The sequence below is a fragment of the Triturus cristatus genome, chromosome 6, assembly GCF_964204655.1.
Source record: "Triturus cristatus chromosome 6, aTriCri1.1, whole genome shotgun sequence".
Lineage (NCBI taxonomy): Eukaryota > Metazoa > Chordata > Amphibia > Caudata > Salamandridae > Triturus > Triturus cristatus.
In genome coordinates this window covers 139,065,161-139,090,858 of record NC_140589.1, presented here as the reverse complement: position 1 = coordinate 139,090,858, position 25,698 = coordinate 139,065,161, and positions in this window count along the sequence as shown.

The following is a 25,698-nucleotide window of genomic DNA, read 5'->3' as shown; positions in this document are numbered from 1 at the left end:
TATCCTTGCACACGGTCACTAGACATTACTGCCTGGACAGCCAAGTCCAGAGGGACAGTTATTTGCCCGTTCTGTCCTCCAGGACTTTCTGGTGTGAACTAGGTTCGCAGACCCTCCTCTGGGGTTGGTATTGCTGGGGTATCTATTCTAAGGTAAGGAATATATAAATAACTGCCTTTTTCAGATGAACAAGTTACTTACCTTCGGTAACAATGTATCTATAAGAGACATAGGTTAGTTATATATTCCTTACCATCCCACCCATCCTCCCCACTCTGCAAACTGACTTCTAGAGACAGGGACTCCCTTGCAGGACCCTAGGTTTAGGACACCAGTGGTCAGTGTATTGCAGGTCTTTGCACTTCTGGCGTGGAAAGTCCTGTCAGAACTGACGTCAGGTGGGACGAAACCCTTATAAGATTCTGATCTTGCTTGTTTTGGTAGATTGCCTACTGTCTTTGACCACGGTAGACCACAAGATAAAAATCACACTATTGTACCCCATGAAAGGGGCATTAGAAGAAATGGCAAACTGTTTCAGTTCCATTGTTGAAAACAGGTCCCAACTAATGGTGAGAGGAACTTATGGAGTTTCACTCTGCAGAATTCTGCGGAGTCACATGAAAATTCCACGAGATTCTGTGGAGCTCCGCAAACTGGCATAATTAGGCATGTCACTCTGATTTTTGCCCTGGGAGCTCGTTCTGTGTTGAAAAATTAGTGCAAGCAACACCATGTCGCGCACCAGAGGGCGCTGTTTCCCAGGTTGATTTTGCTGCCGCTCGAGTGACAGCTTTCTGACTGTGAACAGTCGCCACCGCCTGCATTGGGGAAATCTTATCAGATACCCTCCAAGCAACTAAAAATGTTGCTAGCGGATGCAAATCTCACTGGCGCTCACTAACCTATCGTTGACGAGAGAGATAAAACTCCTTCACACTGCAATTGGCAGAATTTAGCCAGAGCAATAGCCAAAACTCTGCCAGATCCGCTGGCAGAGCCAAATTTATTACCCACCCCTAGACCCAACAGGTAAAAATGGGTCCCTCACCTCCATGATCTCAGCTCTTAATTGTGAGCTGCTGCTGGATTCACCAGCTCATTTTAATGCTTATCTTGTCCTTCTCTTTGTTCTCTTTAGGGTCATATAGTTATCCTCTAAGTCATATGCAGACGCCATCCACGTCTATATTCACTTGACTCAGACTTTATCTGTGTTACAGACTAATTACATGGCTGGTGGCAGGTTGATAAATACAGAAAAATGTTTATTGTAAAAGGTGATGTGTATATTCAGGATATGTAGTTCACATACAAGAGATATTTCAACACTAGGACATTAGTGCTACTTGCACTATCATGAGGCATCTCACTGTCAAACTGAAGAATCCTGGGATGAACATTAGTTTTATTAGGCTTGATGTTTAGTGATACGACAGCGTAGGAAAAAGAGGACATCAGTCACCATCAGACAAACACAAGTCACAACAAGTCACAATAGTCCCTTTGTAGATATCTGGAGAAGCAGTTGTTTATTCTGGATGATAACCATCTCCTTGCAGCTCAATAGCTAAAAACATAGGGCATCATTCTAGCTCCTTATGAACAGGCCAAAACTGACAGCCCTCAAACCTTCAAAACGTTTTCCCAATTTCAAGGGTCAGATAATGTAAAACATCTAGTAGGTAAGATTTTTGACTCTGCGGCAACACTCTCCCCAACACCCAGCAGTTGGAAACTATGACACATCCTTATTTTCTTATCCAACAAAATTGTGGCCTGGTGATTGGGGCAGCATTTAACTCTTGTTTAATTATTTCAGCTCCCTTTTATGAGACTTACTGAAAGAGACATCATGAGATTTCTAAGAATTCAAAACGTCAAGTGATAGGCAATTGCGGAACTTTGTGGAACTCATTTACTTTTAAAGTGGCCTGTCTAACCTAGAAATGTATTCCCCATGTCACTCCTTAGCACCTGATCTCTACTTACATGCCCACCTTCTGGACTCTACAGAGCCAGAGCCTTCTCAATAGCCCTCACTTGAATCTTAGCACCAAGGGTGGCTGCTCTAGTCTTGAACAGGCCCTCAGAGTCTGGAGGGCCCTCCCACTGGAAGGAAGGCTCTCCTCTTATGTGACAGTATTTAGAAAGAAATTCAAAACCGTTCTGTTTGTGCCCATAAGTAGCCTCTGTAGAGTAGCTGCAGTTTACAAATGCAGCAAGTCAGTCAGTCATTCAGCACCAATGTTTGTCTCTTCAGATTTTTCGAGAGCTACAAAGGAGAAGAGGAACCTAAAGAGGTTCTCAGGTTTGGATTGAATCTTCACTAAGTATGGATAAATCAAACAATTTGGCTTCAGGAAACAGACATGGTACGTCCAGCTAATATCCCAAACTGTTTTATTTTGGCATTTAATTTATTACAGCTAGTGCATCACAGCAGCGTGAAGTGGCCTACGCGTTTCAGCAGTAGCCTTCCACAGGACCATGGAGACATGCATACAGAGTGTATATTTAAAGAAGCTCTAGGCTCCACATCAACACCATGTTAAAAACGTTTCTCATTTCATTAAAGAGACATGACCTATCCCGGGGATGACTGGGGGGGGGGGGGTGGTCATGGGTGAGGCAAGGGGGGGGAACACTCTGTGTACAACTATTCAAGCTGCCACTGTTCTGAGTTTCTCTTTTTGACCTGTTTGTGATTAATTTGTTCTCAATGTGTAAGATGCTTGGGTGGCTCACACTGGCATGTATGGCTAGGAGCTGGTATGTGGTGGCTGCTGCCCCTCTTTAAGAGACGACACTGGAACTGCTGAGGCACATGCACCCGACTGCCGGGCAGGTTGCAGTTGGTACATTTCTTGACTGTGGGGCTGTCTAGCGGATCAGTGACTCGCATGTGTTTATATACTTCTGTGTGTAATGTATCCTGCCGCACCATGTATTCTTTATTCATTATACCTTTTGAAAAAAGCAATAAAAACAGATTTGCAAAAAAAAAATTAAAGAGACATGACCTATTTTCCAATTGCACAGCTCAGTTTTCTACTGAGTGCCATTCTTTGGGCTGTAGCTCAAATATTTGACATAACATTTTTTCAAAATTGCATGTTCAATATAATGCATATTTTTTATTATTATATAATGTTTGGATCATAAATGGGTAATATGACTTTCTATTACCTTAGTCAATATAATGTATTTTTGTGTTTACATCTTGGTATACAAACCATCTTTGAATTTATTTTTTACAATTTAGATTGTCATAAACTCCATATTATGTTATTAGTTACATAATTCATGCACAATCACATTTTCTGGAGGCAAACAAGTAAGAATATTCTAATATTTAGTCTCCTGATCTTCTAGTTGTGCTAAGGATAAAGGTGGATGGAGTGTTCAGTAAAGAACCTTACTGTCCTCTCCCTTGGTCCGTTAATGCCTTATCCTTCCTTATTACGCCTATGTTGTAGTCCATGAATCAATGACAATCTTTTAACAGTTCAAAACCATTGTTCTTGGTATACATTAATTTCTGAGGAAACAAAACCCCAACTTATCACCTTCCCTGAAGTTTCCACCACTGTTAGAAGTCCTATACATAATATCTTTAACCTAAAGTGCTAGGTGCTCATCTGTTATATTCGGGGTGCCCTACGAAAACAGCCCCCAATGTATTACTCTCCCTGAGTACTGTTCAAATTCATATAAAGTGCAAACATAGATTTATCGAATGTCTTCATATGCCTGATCTAAAGTGCTCAGTGTTAGCTTCTCTTTTTGATGAGATGTTGACTTGATACGAGTTCCTCACAAACCAAATAAGTCAAACAGATACTTTTCTCCATAGTGTTTGTGTATCATTCTAATGGAATTTACATAAATCTGAAACAGCTCTAAAGTGCATCATGCTAGTTTATCTGCTGATCAGGTCCTTGATCAATATTATCTATGAGGAGCACTAAATATTTCCATAATCTGCATAGCAAATTTGGAGTGCATCATGCTTGCTTATATATTGATCAGTTTCTAGATTTATAAAGATGCTGTCTAAAGTTCTAAATACCTATCTAAAATGGGATTTAGGTCTTTCGTAGATTCAAAGTGCATTGTGCCGACTGAGCTGTTAATTAAGTACTAGCTCTGCTGAAACTCTCTAAGATGTTTAGAGTTACCAAAATCTACGTAGCAAACATAAAGTGCATTGTGTTAGCTTCTTTACTGATTAATTACCAGCTCCTTACGAACATTATATAAAAGTGCTAGATGCATACTACAAATTAAAGTCGTCATTATTACACAGTATGTGACATGATTATGCTTTACAGAACCTCTTTCTCTGGAGTTTGTCTTTTTCAAATTCATTGGCATTCATACACTGAAACCCCAATCAGTACAGCACCTAATTTAAAAAGAATCAATGCAATGTCCCATCATGTTTTGTTATATCCTTAGATAGAAATTTATAACTACAGCTCAGGATTAATGTTCAATATTCTTTGTATAGTTCTTGACAACCAGTCACAGTTAGAGGTGTATGTGAAGTTCAGCATTTGTGTGCAATCCCCATGGACTCTCAGTGTCCATTGATAAGATCCAACTGGATTCTGATCTCCGTAGATTTAATTCTCTATTACCCCCTCCTGACTTTGATATGATTTGTTCAATTCCATAGAATACAAATGTACTCATGTCTCCATTGTGATTATCCCAGATGTGTTTGGCGATAACATATGAATAGTCCTTCTTCGAGATCACCCATAGGTGCTTTAAGATCCAAAGCTTTCATTTTTTGATAGTACTGCCTATGTATGTCTTTCCACACTCAAATTCTAGTGCATAAATCACATGGGTACTTTAACAGTTTATATGTCCTTTTATGTTTTTGATTCTTCCATCAACTTATCTGACTGCTGTCCTGTTAGCTCCCCATTTACAGGCTTTACATTCAACACACACATACACAAACACACACACACCCACATATTTATATATATATATATATATATATATATATATTACCTACTGGCGGTCGCCAGTAGGTAGTTATAGTTAGGACCCCTTTTCCATAGGAAATCCGCAACATTCTATTTTGAATAACTTTGGCGCCGGTCGACGAATCCTCGCGAATTTCTCAAAATAGGTGGGGCGCTACGCTCCGCTCCTACCCTGAAAGTCTCGGGAGGATTCGTCAAGCGGGGGCTGAGATAAAAGGGGGGTCCCAAAACGCGTTTTTCCCATGCATTTTTCCATAGGACCTTTAGACAGGGCTACAGCCCGAACGGCTGAACAGAATTACTTGAAATTTGGCAGAGAGGTAGTCCTCAGGTCAAGGAAGTGCCTTTTGTAGGTTTGGTGTAAATCTGTTCAGTAGATTCTGAGAAAATAGCCTTTAAATCAATATATATATCTGAGCCAGCTTACGGTACGCTTACCGTAAGCTTATCGTACGCGTACGGTGGCGTGCGCGAGCGCGATTCTGATTGGCTCTTAGATCTTAGTAAACATTCGAATCGGCCGAAACCAGGAAGCGGCGGCCGCCATTTTCTCTCTCGCACTGAGAGTTAGGTTGTTAAATAAAACCAATACACATGTAAAGGAGCTGTTTTGACAGCTCACACACACATAGCTATGATGAGAGAGTCCCCCAAGACCCCCCAAGGCCAAAAATGCCATTTTTATTTTTTCTCTAATTTCGCCGATTACGCTTACCGTACGCGTACGGTAAAAAAAGTAAAAAAAATAACACTATCCACACTCTCCACACCCCCTGTGCTTTTGGTGGCCGCAGGCCATCAAATGTACAGGGCTTATCAGTTTAGTGAAAAACCACAATAATTTTAACAAAAATAATAAAAGAAAAAATTATCCACACTCTCTCCACCCCGTGTGCAAATGGTGCCCGAAGGGCACCATTTGTGCATGGCTTATAAGCACCGTAAGCACAGTAAGCACCGCGTGCTTACTGTGCACGCACGGTGCGGAACGAACTGCGTTAAGTGGGCGCGCACGAATGGCGTAAAGTAACTTAGCATTTAAAAAACCGTACAAATTCACTGAAAAAACCATAGGTTTCACACACGTTATAGTTAGGAATTAGCATTTAAAAAACCTTGCAAATTCACTGAAAAAACCATAGGTTTCACACATGTTATAGTTAGCGGAAATTTTACTGATAAAAAACCAGTGAAATTCCCCCGTTATAGTTAGTGCAGGCAACTATAACTCACGCGACCGCAATCTTCTGCTGATGACATATGTGTCTTTATGAAAAAAAAATATTTGTAATATATGTATAGCTAAAAATGTATGGAAGAAGACATGGGCAAATAAGTGTCTAAATACAGTATTAGCATCAGCAGAGGATTGCGGTCGCGTGAGTTATAGTTGCCTGCACTAACTATAACGGGGGAATTTCACTGGTTTTTTATCAGTAAAATTTCCGCTAACTATAACATGTGTGAAACCTATGGTTTTTTCAGTGAATTTGCAAGGTTTTTTAAATGCTAATTCCTAACTATAACGTGTGTGAAACCTATGGTTTTTTCAGTGAATATATATATATATATATATATATATATATATATATAAAGCTACAAGGACTTCACTCGAAGAATGAAGGAGACCGCACTCAGCAAGGTTTCTCGATGCGATTATTTATTGCATTGTTTCGAGATAGCAGCAGTAACACCAGGACGCGTTTCGGCGTTCGCGCCTTTTTCGACTGAGTTACAACGTGCAGGTTACGTGAGCAGTATTATACCCGGTTCACATAATCTAGTTCCGGTTCACTTAAACATAAACATAGTGAAAAGACTGTAAATGCAGTTTAAATCGGACTTTTGTTCACTTGAGAAAAATAATATATATTTTGCATCATGAGTAAATAGTTCTGAAGTTCATTATTACAAGTGAAAAAAGCACTTTGGAACCATTAGAGTAAATACATAGATAGGCGGTCAATTTTAGGCGAATTGTTACCCTAAATGAGTCAAGTCAGCCTACAGTGATTAATAATTCAAAATTCTGCATTCAACAAAAAGTAAGTATTTACATATAATTCATTTCAAACTCTCTAAACATAATTGAGCCCTGTATGGGCATAAAGTGACAGTAATATATTCATCACAGTGAAGCAGAAAAAACACTCTACCATCTTGGTCCCCAAATATCAAAAAAATATATTATTTCAGCGTTTACCTAGATGACATGACAGTTCCTCCTCTGTATTCAAACCATAAGGTGTTGTGGTTTGGAGGTCAATAATAAAGCGAGATTCTAATCTCCTCAACCTCAATTCCCGATTTCCCATTCGGTCACTGACTGGGACATGATCAAGGCAGAAAAACGACAATAGATTTCTGTCACTATTGTGGTATTGTGCGAAATGTCTCGCTACAGGGTATGAGGAGTCTTGCTTTTCAATTGCTCTGGCATGTTCTAGGATGCGCTTTTTTGTGGGGTGGATCGTGCTGCCAATATATTGCTTTGGGCAAGGACATGTAAGACAGTAAACGCAGAATGGCGTATTACAAGTCATCAGTTTGTTAATTGGTCTCGGTTTTTTCATACCAGGGACATTGTATGAAGATACCTTTTTACTGTTCCTACACGCCTTACATTTCAGACAGGGGAAGAAACCAGAAACTTTACTGATAGGTTGGACAAAAGGAATAGGTTCATAGCGGCTGTTAACCAATTTGTCTTTTAAGGATCTACATCTTCTGAAGGTTATTTGTGGATAGGGTGGTAAGATGTCACCTATTATTACATCTGTTTTCAGAATATGCCAATTCCGGCAAAGGATCTTTCTCAGGGTATTTGTCTCATTAGAGAAAGTTGTGATAAATCTGCAAATATCTGATTTGGTTCTAGCATTAGCACGGTTTGTGTCTAATAGGGATTGTCTTGAGATTTTGTTGACCTTACTTAAAGTTTTCATTAGTAGGTTAGGACAGTAGCCACGTAATCGAAATCTTTCAATGGCAGTTGATGCTTCATATTGAAAGTCCACCTCACGGGAACAGTTTCTTTTTAGGCGTAGTAATTCACCGTAAGGGATGCTGTTTTTTAAAGATTTTTGATGGCTACTCTGTGCTTCTAGTACTGAATTCCCTGCAGTCTCTTTTCTGAAGAGAGTGGTACATATACTCCCGTCTTGGACAAAGACTTTAAGATCCAAGAAGGGGACTTGTTGCGTGCTAATTTGTCCAGATAAATGAAGATTCAAGGTATTTGTGTTGAGTGCTGAAATATATTTTTCAGCTTCGTCCTTAGGTCCCTTCCACAAAATAAACAGGTCATCTATGTACCTATACCATAAAATAATATTTTTAGTCCAATGTTCATATGTATCAGCCCAGGCCACCTGCCTCTCCCACCAGCCTACGAATAGGTTCGCGTAACTGGGGGCGAAGCAGGTGCCCATGGCTGTACCCTGGATCTGACGATAGTGTTGTTTGTCAAACAAAAAGATGTTGTTATTGAGGCAGAACAGAATAAATTCAGTGAGCATGATATTGTGCTCAGCGAATTGGAGAGATCTCTCCTTTAAAAAATATTCTACTGCCTTCACACCATGCTCATGTTTAATGATTGTGTAGAGGCTTGTAATGTCCAAGACAATCATGAGCATGTCAGGCTCCCAAGGTGTATTAGCAATATTACAAATGAAATGCGTCGTGTCTTTGATGTAAGAAGATAATGTTACCACAAACTCCCTCAAGAAAAAATCAATGTACTGAGACATGTGTTCTGTTAATGACCCAATGGATGACACGATAGGACGACCTGGCGGTCTGTCCAAGTTTTTATGGATTTTGGGTAGATGATAGAAAGTAGCTGTAGTGGGATATGGGCATGTTAGATATTTAAATTCATCAAAATTGAGGCATATGTCGATCAAACCATTTCTGAATCAATATATGATATTCATTGATACTTGCAATATACTCAGATTTAACAATTGGAGAGTAACATGATCTGTCTGAGAGTAATCTCATTGCCTCCTCCACATAGAACTTTCTTGTCATTAATACCACGTTCCCTCCTTTGTCGGAGGGTTTGCAAATTATATTTGGGTCATCCATTAATTGTGAAAGAGCAGTCCTTTCTTTCACAGTAAGGTTGTTAGATAAGTTCGTAGATTCTGAGAGTCTCAATTCCATGAGATCTTTCTTCACTGATTCCTCAAAGATATCTATAGAGTCGTAAGGAGTGACTAGAACAAAGGTTGATATTTGCTTGAAATGAGTTTTTGGAGCAACTTGTTCAATACCAAAGCTTTGGATACAGGAAACATCTTTAGTTGCACCTGGTCCCATTGTTTCTTGACTGGAAAGTGCACATAATGTTTCAAGGTCATCCCCTGTAAGGGTTGTTATTGGATCAGGGACGGAAATCTGCTGAGGTGCATCACTGATATTTCCTTGCACGTTTTTGGATTTGAAAAATTTCATCAATTTTAACTTCCTGGAAAAAAGATATAGATCGATCCGTGTTTGAGTATATATATATATATATATATATATATATATATATATATTATATACTTGAAGATGAAGGATCACAAGAAAACAACAGCCAGCCAGGGCAAAAATCTGGATCCCAAAGGATACAATGAGTCACAAAGAAATAAAATATCCAAGAAAGAAGTGACTCAAACAGATAGATTCACCAAAGAACAGAAATATATTTCCACTACAACGTTTCAGCTTCCGCCTTCCTCAGGTAGTACAAGATGGTTTGCTCTGTGGCTGCACAGATGACAGCTGAATTTTCAAAAAGCATCATGAGTGAAGATTCCATTTGGAATGTGGAATCAATGCAGTCCTGAGAGCTCTTAAGATATGCAGTAATCAGGTTGTGTTGTCAGTAATGTTCAGTCCATCTGGATGCAGTGATTTTAAACGGTACATCCAGAAGTTTTCCCTGGAGTCCAGTAGTTCTTCCTTTGAAACATGTTCCACGGGGAAAATCTTCAAATCTGATAGTGAATGATCCACAAGGTTAAAATGATTGGCTACAGGCTGGTCAATTTTCTTATTAAATATTGCAGATTTGTGGTTCCTGAATCGTGTACGGAGGTCATTCACTGTTTGGCCTACATAATGCTTTTTACAGCTTTGCCGTTGGCACTGAATCACATAAATAATGCATGTTGAGCGACATGTAAGATGCTGCCTTATTGCACAGGTCCTTCTCATAACAGAACTAGTTACAGATGATGTTTGGAACATGTTTCAAAGGAAGAACTACTGGACTCCAGGGAAAACTTCTGGATGTACCGTTTAAAATCACTGCATCCAGATGGACTGAACATTACTGACAACACAACCTGATTACTGCATATCTTAAGAGCACTCAGGACTGCATTGATTCCACATTCCAAATGGAATCTTCACTCATGATGCTTTTTGAAAATTCAGCTGTCATCTGTGCAGCCACAGAGCAAACCATCTTGTACTACCTGAGGAAGGCAGAAGCTGAAACGTTGTAGTGGAAATATATTTTTGTTCTTTGGTGAATCTATCTGTTTGAGTCACTTCTTTCTTGGATATATATATTATATATACATATATATATGTGATTCACTGATGCACTTTTAAATACGCTGCTTTTTGGCGCGCGCAATGAGAACATTCGACTAAGGCATAGCCGAAACGCGTCATGTTTTTCATGCTTGCAACGCAATAAAGAATTTGAATATTGCAGGAGTTTCCCGTAGAGTGCTTTCCGAGTCTTGAAGTGATTGGGAACGAGCGCGTACATGTAAACGCGGATGCACCTCCGCGTTCAAAGCACCCGTCCAGGGAGTGCGCTGTCACAAGGTGCAGTTGGAGCAGTGATACAAATTTGCAGCAGCACCGCTAAGGAGGAGGGAGACTATTCGGTCTGGAGTAAAAGCGGCATTGGAGAGTCGGAGGACGCCCGTGACGCATTAACTAGGACCGGTAAGCGAGACACCAACGTATTTGCTCGCTAATTCCCTAAATCCACGTAGCAGGACGAGGGACCCTGCATTTACTCTATAAAGAACATTTTTGCAAACGCAAGCATGTTTAATGTATCGGAACGCCGCGAAGCGGCTCAGGACATGTTTAAAAAGAGCGCAGTAACTGACACAATGCAACGAGGTAACAAATAATCTCCCACAATTACGAATTTAACGACTAAGTTCACCGCATTAGAAAGGCTATATGAATGGGAACAACGTAAATGGTGGGAAGCGACCTCCTTGCAAAGCTACATTGATGTGGACCGTGTCCCAAGAGGTCTACGTATTTACACCATCCCAGCTTATGAAAACCCGGACCCTAAACTCTTGGATGAATGGGCAGCGCACACTGCAGAGTCAAGCAAGGGCATGTTGACTATATAAGTTAAATTCGCCTGGAGTGACAGGGATAAAGCCTTGCTTGAGATAGAGAAAATGGAGAATGAAATAGAGAAAGAAGAGGATAAAAAGAGAATTGAAGATTTAAAAGAACAGATGAAGAAAAGACTTGTGAAGTATGAGGCCAAAATCCAACAGAGAAAACAAGAGAAATTTGAACGGGATAAGCGGGACTACGCCTTGGGCAGAGTTCTAACGTTCGCTAAAAAGTTTGAGGGCCCACGAAAAGAATTAAGGGCGGGGCAACATGAACCCGAAGTAACAAGGATTGAAACCTCGGAATCTGATCTTACCGGCGGTGAGTCTTCGGATGAAACAGCAGGCCAGCCAAGATCGATCCAGACTCCTTTTCAGGAGGAGTTTCGTATAATGAGACAGACGTGGCTGAGAGGCGGCAAAAGCAGACCACAAGAGGGGGAAAAAGAATAAGACAAACAAGGCGGGGCGGCTGGAAACGAAGGATCAAAAGCCCCCACCAGAGCATCACGCAACAGGAGGGGGAAAAAATGGAATTAGACAATCTTACCATTATAAATTTAACAGCTAAGATTCTCACACCTATGGAAGAGGAAGTATTGAAACTGGGTCTGACTTTCTGCCCCTCTAACAGAATGGAATACACACAGACACGCATTGATCTTTTTAAACTTATACGGAAATTTAAACTTCACAAATATTTCAAAATGAAGCCCAATTCTCTAAAATCTAAGAAACATCCAGGTGTACTTAGGGTAACGTATACTTTGACTGGTGAAGACTTGGCTGCCCTTGAAACAATGGAATCACTCCGTTTGGATAATCCAATTGGTGAACAGGATAGGAGTATCCATGAATGCGATCAAACGCATAGAGCTACACGATTGGGATTTGACCAAGTGAAGGATGAAAGTGGTTTTAAACCTACTTCACAGTTTTTACCGCAATTACCAACAGTTGCCATCGACGTATTTGCGGAGGCGGTCAATAAAGATCTTCTAGCCCTAAGAGAAAAACTTACACGCTCTAACTATAAGCAGGATGTAACCAAAGAACAACGTTCAGCCATTGATGATCTGGGGAATGACTACATGATAGTCTGTAAACCTTCGGACAAAGGAGGTAATGTGGTTTTGCAAACCAGGGAAGCTATAAGGCAGAAGCCATTAGACAACTATCGGATGGTGAGAGCTATCAGAAAATCTCTAAGGAGACATATTTGGACAGCATCATAAGATACCACAATATGATCAAATCATGGCTTGACAAATCTATGTTGAGCATTGAGGAGTATTTGTTTCTTCGCTGTTTAAATCCAGTGGTGCCCACGTTTTATCACATCCCCAAAATTCATAAGAATAAAGATAATCCTCCGGGGAGACCCATTGTCTCTTCTCAGGGTGGACTAACAGAACACTTATCTATTTTCATTGATTCTTTCCTCTTTCCGTTAGTAAAGACCTTACCTGCATATATTAAGGACTCACAGGACTTTTTAATGCAAATTGAGAAACAACAATGGGATCCTGGTTACAAACTTATTGTATTGAATATTACTAGTCTATACACCAGGATAAGGCATGAACACGGTTTGGAAGCTGTATCTCATTTTTGGAAAAAAAAGCCATTAAAATTCACGGAACACAACAAAATGATTCTCCAATTTACAGAATTTTGTTTAAATAACAACATTTTTGTTTTTGGCGATGAATTTTACCACCAGAGGTCAGGTACAGCGATGGGCACCTGCTTCGCCCCCAGTTACGCGAACCTGTTCGTGGGCTGGTGGGAGGAGCAGGTGTCCAGAACGCCTGGAGAGATTGAAATGAGTAAGGTAATTAGTTGGTATAGATATATCGATGACCTTTGTTTAATCTAGAATGGGTCTTTTGAATCGGCATCCATCTTTATCAATAACCTGAACAAGAATGTTGTAAATCTGGAATTTAGTGGGGAAGTAAGTTCAGAAACAATCAACTTCCTAGATCTTAAAATCAGAGTGGAGTGTAATCAGTTACTTGTGTCTCTGTACCGTAAACCTACGGCTGGCAATTTGACTCTGCATGCTGCAAGTAATCATCTCCCTGGGCTGGTCAGGAATATCCCCTATGGGGAATTTCTTCGACTGAAGCGTAACAGTACAAGGGAGGAGGATTTTGAAAATGCGTCCCAAGATAGTGTCAGTAGATGCCTGGTAAGAGGATATAATAAAGAGTATCTTGACACAACCCTTTGCAGAGTCAGGAGTATATCTAGAGGTACCCTACTAAACAGTGATCAAAATACAAACAAAAAGGAAAAAGGAAGGAAGAGAGGGAAGACTAATGAAACAGGTGAAAATAAATTCAGGATGGTGACAACTTTCTCAAGTGACGCCAATGAATTAAGGAAGATCTTGAGAAATAATTGGCATATCTTAAAAACCGACAACATCATAGGCCATGATATTCCCTCTGTCCCCTTGGTAACGTTTAGGAAAGCCAGATCATTAAGGGATAGTCTGGTCCAAAGTCATTTTCCTTCGAAACCCAAAGCAGCTGGAACCCTAAGGGATCTTAAGGGTTTTTTCCCTTGTGGAAAATGTAAAGCTTGTGTGGGCAGCAAGAGGACATCCACGTATATGGTTACTGGCCTAAAGAAACCCCGGCCCATCAAGAAGTTTCTCACATGTAACACCAATTATGTGGTATATTGTCTGGAGTGCCCATGTGGCTTACGCTACATTAGAAGCCCCATCCATTGCGTCAAGATACGTATTTTGGAACACATGCGTGCCATAACTAAGGGGGATACCACCTTCCCCGTGGCAAGGCACTATTCTGAGAAACATAACAGTAACAGGGAGCTGTTACGTTATTATGGGTTGGATCATGTCCCAATGAACATAAGGGGAGGTGACAGAATTAAAAAACTTTGCAGGTTAGAATCTAGATATATTATAGATCTGGGAACTAAAAACCCTTTTGGGATGAATATAGGAGAAGAACTAGCAGTCCACCTGGGAGATTAGTCCTAATAAAATATACAGTCAAACTTGCGGAGTTGTATATGCTAATGTGAATTGTGCGATCTAAGAGAATGATGTCACCTAATCTTACTAATGAATTTTGTCAGTTATGTGCTCTATTTTGAACTATTCCTTTTAAATTTGTTTTTGTGCATCTTATATGAATCAGGAAACTGTTGTGATTTCATTAATTATGATGAAATTCAAGCCGATACACGGCGTAATAATTGATAGCCTAGCAGGTCATCGATAAGGCCGATACACGGCGTGATCTATTTACAATTCTTTGTAAATATAAATGAATTGATGACAATGTAAAAGGTTTAATGACATTTTGCCAAATTATTTTTATATTGAAATCAATGGTTTATTGCGAGGACATTAATAATGTGTAAGCAGTAGCCGATTTACGGTGTTACAAGAATTAATGCAGCATGCACATCGAGAATGCCGATATACGGCGGTATGGCTTCACGGGTTTCCTCGTAAATGAGGAACGTGGAAATGAGGAAACTTTTGAAAGAAGTTGATGAAATGTTGTCCCAGAAGTATTGGGTTTGTGCATTTGAGCATGTTATAATCACACTCCAATATGGCGCTGCATTCTGCGAGGAAATTGTCCTTTGTTTATCTTTTATGCTTCACTTTGTCACGTGAATCACTGATGCACTTTTAAATACGCTGCTTTTTGACGCGCGCAACATTCGACTTAGGCATAGCCGAAACGCGTCATGTTTTTCATGCTTGCAACGCTATAAAGAATTTGAATATTGCAGGAGTTTCCTGTAGAGTGCTTTCCGAGTCTTGAAGTGATTGGGAACGAGCGCGTACATGTAAACGCGGATGCACCTCCGCGTTCAAAGCACCCGTCCAGGGAGTGCGCTGTCACAAGGTGCAGTTGGAGCAGTGATATATATATATATATACATATATATATATATATATATATATATATATATATATATATATATATATATATTCACTGAAAAAACCATAGGTTTCACACATGTTATAGTTAGCGGAAATTTTACTGATAAAAAACCAGTGAAATTCCCCCGTTATAGTTAGCGCAGGCAACTATAACTCACGCGACCGCAATCCTCTGCTGATGCTAATACTGTATTTAGACACTTATTTGCCCATGTCTTCTTCCATACATTTTTAGCTATACATATATTACAAATATTTTTTTTTCATAAAGACACATATGTCATCAGCAGAAGATTGCAGTCGCGTGAGTTATAGTTGCCTGCGCTAACTATAACGGGGGAATTTCACTGGTTTTTTATCAGTAAAATTTCCGCTAACTATAACATGTGTGAAACCTATGGTTTTTTCAGTGAATTTGCAAGGTTTTTTAAATGCTAATTCCTAACTATAACGTGTGTGAAACCTATGGTTTTTTCAGTGAATTAGTACGGTTTTTTAAATGCTAAGTTTTTTTCCCTTATAATAAGCCCTGTACATTTGGTGGCCTTCGGCCACCAAAAGCACAGGGGGTGGGGTAAGTGTGGATAGTGTTTTTTGCCCTTAACATAAGCCCTGTAAATTTGGTGGCCTTCGGCCACCAAAAGCACAGGGGGTGGGGTAAGTGTGGATAGTGTTTTTTTTATTTTTATTTTTTTACCGTACGCTTACCGTAAGCGTACGGTAAGCGTACCCCGCGAAATTGCCGAAAAAAAAATAAAACCGTTTTTGCACTTGGGGGATGTTTGGGGACTCCCTCAACATGACTATGTGGGAGGGAGTTGTCAAAACAGCCCCTTTACATGTTTTTGGGCTTGTTATTTTAAAAATCACTCTCAGTGCGAGAGACAAAATGGCGGCCGCCGCTTCCTGGTTTCGGCCGATTCGAATGTTTACTAAGATCTAAGAGCCAATCAGAATCGCGCTCGCGCACGCCACCGTACGCTTACCGTAAGCGTACGGTAAGCGTACCGTAAGCTGGCTCAGATATATATATATTGATTTAAAGGCTATTTTCTCAGAATCTACTGAACAGATTTACACCAAACCTACAAAAGGCACTTCCTTGACCTAGGGACTACCTCTCTGCCAAATTTTGAGTAATTCTGTTCAGCCGTTCGGGCTGTAGCTCGTTCTAAAGGTCCTATGGAAAAATGCATGGGAAAAACGCGTTTTGGGACCCCCCTTTTATCTCAGCCCCCGCTTGACGGATCCCCCCGAGACTTTCAGGGTAGGAGCGGAGCGTAGCGCCCCACCTATTTTGAAAAATTTGCGAGGATTCGTCGACCGGCGCCAAAGTTATTCAAAATAGAATGTTGAGGTTTTCCTATGGAAACGTGGTCCTAACTATAACTACCTACTGGCTATCGCCAGTAGGTAATATATATGTATATATAAATATGTATATATTTACATGTATATATACATATATATGTATATATATATACATATGTATATAGCTAGCCTCAGTAAATGTCTTTACATGTTTTACTGTAATTACTGTATTTTAACTGAACTTCTGTGTTTCAATGTGTTTTCCTGAAGCTTAATCAAATTTACACTAAACCCTAAAAATACCCTTGCCACCCGAATACCCTTATCCACCTTGAACTCCCAAAATACCCTTCCCACCCAAAACCCACTAACCATCCTAACTCCTAAAAATACTATTGCTACCCAAACACCTTTAACAACCCTAAACCCTAAAAATACCCTCAGGGTGGCAAGTGCAAAAAGAACAATTGCTGGACGGAATGCCAAACAATGTCAAACATTCACCCCCGTATCGAGATCTGGGTCTAAATCCATTGTTCTTTTGCCCACCATGCCATGGCAGTTTGAACCCAGCCATGTGCAAATCAGTCTTGACTCTGATCTCCATGGGAACAGTCCAGCCCAAACTGACAGGCCAGGTCCTCCCTGAGATGGTAGCAAGCATCCAGGGACTTGATTCAGGGTATTACCCCTCATCCACCAGCCTAGCTTGAATCCAGTGAGCACGGGACCCACGTCTGGAAATACCTGCTCCTCTCGGGTGACAAATGCAAAAAGAACAATTGATGGACGGAATGCTGAACAATGTCAAACATTCACCCCCAGTACAGAGATCTGGGCCTAAATCCATAGTTTTTTTGCCTACCATGCCATTACAATTTAAACCCAGACATATGCAAATCATTCTTGACCTTGTTCCCCATGGGAACAGCCCAGCCCAAACTTCGAGGCCAGGTCCTCCCTGAACCGGAAACAAGCATCCTGGGACTAGTTTCGGGGTATCACACCTAATGAGCCAGGCTAGCTTGAATCCAGTGGCATGGTGAGCACGGGACCCACGTCTGGACATACCTGTTCCACTCAGGTGACAAATGCAAAAAGAACAATTGATGGAGGAATTGTTGAATAATGTCAAACATTCACGCCCAGTACAGAGATCTGGGCCTAAATCCATCGTTCTTTTGCCCACCATGCCATTCCAGTTTAAACTAAGCTGTATGCAAATAATTCTTGACTATGCTCTCCATGGGAACAGTCCAGCCCAAACTGACAGGCCAGGTCCTCCCTGAGATGATAGCTAGCATCCAGGGACTTGTTTCAGGGTATCACCCCTCATCCACCAGCCTAGCTTGAATCCAGTGGCATGGTGAGCACGGGACCCACGTCTGGAAATACCTGCTCCTCTCGGGTGACAAATGCAAAAAGAACAATTGATGAACGGAATGCTGAACAATGTCAAACATTCACCCCCAGTACAGAGATTTGGGCCTAAATCGATTGTTCTTTTGCCTACCATGCCATTACAATTTAAACCCAGACATATCCAAATCATTCTTGACCTTGTTCCCCATGGGAACAGCCCAGCCCAAACTTCCAGGCCAGGTCCTCCCTGAACCGGAAACAAGCATCCTGGGACTAGTTTTGGGGTATCACACCTAATGAGCCAGGCTAGCTTGAATTCAGTGGCATGGTGAGCACGGGACCCACGTCTGGACATACCTGTTCCACTCAGGTGACAAATGCAAAAAGAACAATTGATGGACAGAATGCTGACCAATGTCAAACATTCACCCCAGTACAGAGATCTGGGCCTACATCCATCGTTCTTTTGCCCACTATGCCAATACAATTTAAACCCAGACATATGCAAATCATTCTTGACTGTGTTCCCCATGGGAACAGCCCAGCCCAAACTTCCAGGCCAGGTCCTCCCTGAACTGGAAACAAGCATCTGGGACTGGTTTCGGGGTATCACACCTAATGAGCCAGGCTAGCTTGAACCCAGTGGCATGGTGAGCACGGGACCCACGTCTGGACATACCTGTTCCACTCGGGTGACAAATGCAAAAAGAACAATTGATGGACGGAATGTTGAATAATATAGCCTTATAGCCCGCCGTAGCGGGCTATACCGGCTGTTAAAGGCCCGCTGCAGCGTTAAAGGCCTGAGCCGAAGGTGAGGGACTTTAACAAAGCAGAGGGACTTTAAAAGCCGGTATAGCCCTGCTACGAAGGGCTATAAGGCTATTAGAACATTCTGCCACTAGAGGGCAGAATGTTCTAACAAAACAAAGCCTTCAGGGAGCGCGAGGGGATTGAAATCCCCTCAGGCTCCCTGAAGCCTTTGTTCACAGCCAGAGCTGTGAACAAAGACACATTGGAATGTTGGTGCTCCGGGCTTATACCAGCCATTATAAGCCCGGAGCACCCCATTGTTTTCAATGGAGCTTCCAACATTCCAATGTTCTAATGTCAAACATTCACCACCAGTTCAGAGGTCTAGGCCTCAATGCATATTTTTTTTGCCCACCATGCCATTACAATTTAAACCCAGCCATATGCAAATCAGTCTTGGCCCTGCTCCCCATGGGAACAGTCCAGCCCGAACTGCCGGGCCTGGTCCTCCCTGGACTGGAAACAAGCATCCTGGGACTTGTTTCAGGGTATCACTCCCTCATCAGCCAGCCTAACTTGAATCTAGTGGTATGGTGAGCACATGACCCACGTCTGGGCATACCTGTCCCACTCGGGGTGACAAATGCAAAAAGAACAATTGAGGGATGGAATGCTGAACAATGTCAAACATTCACCCCCAGTACAGAGATCTGGGCCTAAGTCCATTGTTTTTTTTACCACCATGCCATTCCAGTTAACCCAGCCATATGCAAATCAGGTTTGACCTTGCTCTCCATGGGAACAGTCCAGTTCGAACTGACAGGCCAGGTCCTCCCTGGGATGGTAACAAGCATCCTGGGAGTTGTTTCAGGGGATCACCCCTTATCAGCCAGCCTAACTTGAAACCAGTGGCATGGTGAGCACTGGACCCACGCCTGTGCATACCTGTCCCACTTGTAGAGACAAATACAAAAAGAACAATTGAGGGACGGAATGCTGAACAATGTCAAACATTCACCCCCATGAGGAGATCTGGGCCTAAGTCTTGTTTATTTGGCCACCATGCCATTCCAGTTCAAACCCAGCCATATGCAAATCAGTCTTGACCCTGCTCCACATGGGAACAGTCCAGCACAAACTTCCAGTCCAGTTCCTCTCTATAGTCTGTACCAGAAACAATCAACCTGGGACCGAATTCGGGGTATCACCCCTCATGAGCCAGACTAGCTTGAATCCAGTGGCATGGTGAGCACCGGACCCACGTCTGGACATACCTGTTCCACTCGGGTGACAAATGCAAAAAGAACAATTGATAGACGGAATGCTGAACAATGTCAAACATTCACCCCCAGTTCAAATTTCTGGGTCCAAATGCAAAGTTTTTTTGCCCACAATGCCATCCTGGTTTAAACCCAGCCATATGCAAATCAGTCTTGCCCCTGCTCCCCATGGGTACAGTCCAGCCCAAACTACCAACCCAGGTCCTCCCTGGACTGGAAATAAGTATCCTGGGACTTGTTTCAGGGTATCACACCTCATCAGCCATCCTAACTTGAATCAAGAGGCATGGTGAGCACGGGACCCACGTCTGGGCATACCCGTCCCACTCTGGGTGACAATTGCTAAAAGAACATTTGAGGGATGTAATGCTGAACATGTCCAACATTCACCGTCAGTGCAGTGATCTGGACCTAAGTTCATAGTTTTTTGCCCACCATGCCATTTCAGTTTAAACTCAGCCATATGCAAATCAGTCTTCACTCCACTCCCCATGGGAACTGCCAGGCCAGGTCCTCCCTGGACAGGAAACAAGCATCCTGAGACCGGTTTCGGGGTATTGACCCACATCAGACAGGCAAGCTTGAATCTAAAAATACCCCTGCCATCCAAATATCCCTATCCCACCCTAAACCCTAACAATACCCTTACCACCTACCCACTCTAAACCATACAAAATACCCTTGCCACACAAATACCCATACCCACCCTAAAACCTAAAAATACCCCTGGGCACCCAAATACACATACCCACCCTAAACCCTAAAAATACCATTGCCACCCAAATAACCTTCCAACACAAAACCCTAAAAATATTTTTCCATATTGGAGGGCAACCTTTTATCTGTTTGTAAATCACATAGTCGAGGCTTCTATTTATTCATAGCTGTAATCACTTTTGTTCCAAGTAATCTTGTATGAAGTCTTTCTTTCTGTTATCAATCAATCATACAACGTGTATATTTTCAAGGAGGTATCCCAGTCCAACTACAGACAGCCTAAGCTTACAACACTATCCGTGTGATAGGGGTTGTATACAACCATATTTTTCTAGCTTTTAGGAAACAGGGGTGTGAGAAATCTTTCTTATAGAATGAGATAGAGAGTTCAAGATCTTGGGGGATTGATAACTGAAGTACCAACCCCACAGTGAGCATAGGATCTATGGAGTGATCAAGACATTGGCAGCCAAAGAGCAGTGGGCACAAGTGACATAGATGAACACAGTGTCATTCGGAAGTCTGGCCTTATGACAGATATAAAGGATCTTAAACGTAGCATGATTATTGACTGAGAACCAATGAAGAGATGTTAAGTGGTGAGGCATTCTTTCAGTGAGAGAAAGACAAAAATCCAGTCAGCAGGCATGCTGTGGATGCATTAAAGCTGATAGATCACAGATCAAGGAAGGCCAAAGTAGACTGCATTACAATATTCTAATCTGAAAGAAATTAATGTCAGGACCAAAGGCTTATGGCAGATCACCTGTAGGCAGCAAAGTATGCTGAAGGAATAATCCAGATTTAGGATGTGTGCCTGAAAAAGACAGCTGTAGTTGTATTATACATGTGCTCCTGGGATGTGACATGTATGTGCACCTCCTTTCTGTACCCCCATTGTGCTTTGGTGCTACAGAAGAGGCCGCAGACACTTGAGTGGCCCCTTCTATAATATGGCTTATGTCAGCACTAAATGTATGTCTTTATTTTTTGTCGAAGTTTAATATAGCGCAAACTAGATCCGAAGGTTTTGGGTATCAGAGTGCTTTACATGAGCACCTGTTTCATTACAGACGGACACATTAATTTTTGTTAGGCATGGGGAGATTAAGTGATTTGCCTAGAATGATAGGATGTTGAGGGTCTTTGCCGAGACTCGAACCCAGTTACCCAGATTTGAGGTCAACCGCCCTAGCCATTAGGCTACATCCTCTCCCTGTGTGCTGTTCAATCTCCAGGAGGTGTTCCCTCATTTGTATGGGGGCATGTCCTATGTAAATGAGGCATTGTGTGCCTTTGCACCTGTGCCCTAGTACAGACAAGGGCACAGAGATATGGTCATCAGGAGATGCACTGATTCTACAGCATAAAGTGTCCATCAATTGGGAAGGATCACAATGGCCCCATTGACCCCCCCAGGCATTACACCACAGGCCTATACAGTGACTCACTGCAACCACCTTCAGCAGGATCTATGCCCCCACTTTGAGCGGGGCAAAAACCCTACTTGTCAGGGTGAAGTCTCAGCCAAACCCTAAATTAACCTGTGCTAAACCCCTTGGTAGCTTGGAACAGAGCAGTCAGAATTAACTTAGAGGTAATGTGTAAAGTATTTGTGAAACGCTTCAAACAGAAATGCCCCACAAAAGAATTAGAAAAATAGATTATACATTAATAGATAAAACAAGAACAAAATGACAAAAATCCAATCAGTAGACCGGAGATATGCGATTTGAAAGATTTCAATGAAAATAGTGTCAAAAAGCACAAAGTGTCAACTGTGGATATCTGGGCGCGCAGGACCAGGACAAAGTCACAAGTTCAGCCCAAAGTGATGGAGTGGGGCCGGCTACAAGGACCCAGTGAGGACCACTGAACAAGAGTACCTTAAATCCTGGTTTGCGGAGTGATGCGAGGTCCCTTGACAAGGATACGTCGCACAACCAGAGTGATGTGTTGGTAGCGAGCAGCTGCAAAGCTATAATGCGGGGTCCTGAGTCATCATCAAGGATTCTGTCAAAGTGGGCTTGCAATGCGAAGACCAGCATCGAGGATGTATTGCACAGTCAAGGTGATGCGTTGGTTTCAAAGAGCTGCGAGACTGTGAGGCTACATCATGCGTTGTCAAGGCTTCCGTCAGTGAGAGATTTGTGATGCAAGGTGTTGTTTTGGCAAAGCCTCACAAAGTGATGGATCTGATGTTGCTTGCAAGGTCAATGCGGAGTCCTTTGAGTCGGAAGAACCCTTGCAGCGGAGGCGATGCGTCGGTTCTGCTTTTGACTGCGCTACACAACAGAGGAGATGAGTTGGATCTGCTGGGTTTACAGATGAGCTGGCACAGCACCTTTAGGCCCACTTCCAAGGGTTGAGGACTGGGGGAACCACTTGGCAGGGTAGGACTCACAGATGGCTTAATCCAGGTGCTGGGATCAAGGTTATTGGAGCCTTTGGTCCCTAAAAAAGGCATCTAATGAGCCCTTTGAGTCACTTGGTGGGAAGGATTCAACAGGATGCAGGTCCAGGTATAAGGGCAACAGGCAGCAGGTCAGCACAGCAGGGCAGCAGTTCCTTCAGAGCAGCAGTTCCTGCAGAGAGACCGATCTTTCAGCAGCACAGTAGTCCTTCTTCCTGGCAGAGGAGCCACAGGTCCAGAAGTAAACTGAAAGGTGTCTGAAGTTTAATATTTATACCTGGTATCTTTCCTCTGAAAGGGTGGAGAAGCTTTTAGAAATTCTGTATGAATTGCATAGGCTTGCTGCCTTCCCAGCCCTGGCTCCAGACTAACTATAAGGAGTATGCAGTCCTTTGTGTGGCGGTATGACACAGCCTATTCAAGTGTAAGTAGAGCTGCTCCCAGCTCCACCCTCCAATCCTGCCAGTGATAGCCCATCCAGGCACACGTAAGTTTTCAATTGTGTGTGGCTATTTGAGAGAAATACACAAAACCCAATTGTCAGCAGCCCCCAGGCATGTGACATCTTGGGAGCTAGAGCCACTAAATAGTGATGCCAGGAAGATGACAACTTTTTAATGGTGGCATATTCAAAATTGTAATTTAAAATCCTACATTACCACGAGAGAGGATTTTTCTCTACAATTCTAAAGATACCAAACATAAACTGGTTACCTGTTCCCATTTGGAAATTACAGCTAATTAAATGCAATAAGGTACCTCTAATGTTATCCTATGGGAAACGTAGTCCTTGAAATTGTGAAGAACAAATTTTAGAGTTTTTCAGTATCATGACAAGTGGAACTCAAAAGGACATGTCCTGCTTTTTAAATTCACTGCACGCTGCTCTCAGGGTAGTCCAGGACCTTCCCTTGGAGTGATATATGAATTCAAAAGGAAGGTTTGGGCCTGGCAAAAGGTTTATTTTGCAAGGTCGAAATGGCATTTTAAAACAGCACACACAGGCTGCAGACCTGAGACATGTTTAAAGGGCTACTTGAGTGGGTGGCACATTCAATGCTGCAAGCCCACAAGTAACATTTAATTTATAGGCCCTATGTATGCGTGGACCATTTTACTAGGGACTTACAAGCAAACAAAATATGCTAATTGGGGAAAAGCCAATGTTACCATGTTTTAAGGCGTGGGCACATGCCCTTTAGCACTGGTCAGAAGTGGCAAAGAGTCTTAAGGCCAGCAAAAAAATTAGAACAGCAAAATAAGAGGAGGAAGGCAAAATTTTGGGGGAAGACCTCTCTAAGGCTGACAGATCCAACAGACACTCATAAAGGATTGCTGCCTGGAGTGAAAGGCAGACCGGCAGTTTCAAACAGATGCACTTTGAACAGCACATAGGTGCACGGTGCTAATTTACAACCAGTGCACTCTTTTTAGGGTGCCAGCCGGTACAGAGCGGGGCAAGGTGCCTGATGTGTAATGTAGTTCTAAATTGGAAGCATGGGTGACTAGTGTTGGTGAAGAGTGCATTCTAAATGGCCTCCAAGTTTGAATGCTGCGGGATAACTTCTAAAAGAAGATGGCTTGTTTTGTAAATACTGAGCTTAAGTTTGTTGTTCCACATTCAGGTGTGAATATCTGTGGGAGACTGTGTTAAGTGGTTACAGGGGGAATGGGCGCCTGGTTGCAGAAGGAGAGAACCAAATGGGAATCATTGGCGTAGCAATAGATGCGTACCTCATTGTTTGTGATCAGGAGCGATAATGGAAGCAGGTAGATGTTAAAAACATGTAGTGCTCAGTGCTGAGCCTTGATGGACACCACAAGGATCAGGGTAGAATGTAGAATGAAAAGGGTAAAGGGCTACTGTTTGAGTATGCCTGTGTAGAAAAGATTAAAGCTTTTTGAAGGCCTTGTTTTCCATGCTACCTCCGGGGTTGAAAAGGGGCAGGGTGGGAAACAACACCGACTGCTGAGAAAATATCAAGGAGAAAAAGCCCATCTTGTTCACTTTTATCAAGGAATGTATGGAGATCATCAAGAGCCACAAGCAGAATGAATTTGTTCAGTTCCAAGATGGGATCTGTAATCCGCTTGTGCTATATCCAAGAGGCAGTTGTTTTCCAAAAATGAGAAATTACTCATTCACCATTGCTTCCAATATTTCAATATGGGAGCATGATGACTTGCTTCCATGCCAATGGCACATGACTAAGAGAAGAATTGCAAATATCTTTAATAGTATGAGCACAAATATTTTAAAGTCTGTAGGAATCTAGGCGCCCTTTTCACAAAGGTAAACTTAGATGTTTGGTCTAATCTTAGGCCAAACATCTGAATTTACAACTTTGTGAATTCACAAAGGGTATTTATGAATACTATCTTTATGTAGTCACTTGGGGTGAACAAAGGCCCTGTGTAGTGTAGGTTGGTCACCTGTGGAGGGCTGGGTGCAGGCCAAGTGCCTGACATATAAAAATACATTTTAGGGCAAAAGGCACCAAGAAAACTTAAAACACTAATTAGGATTGACCAAGACCTAGGCATGATT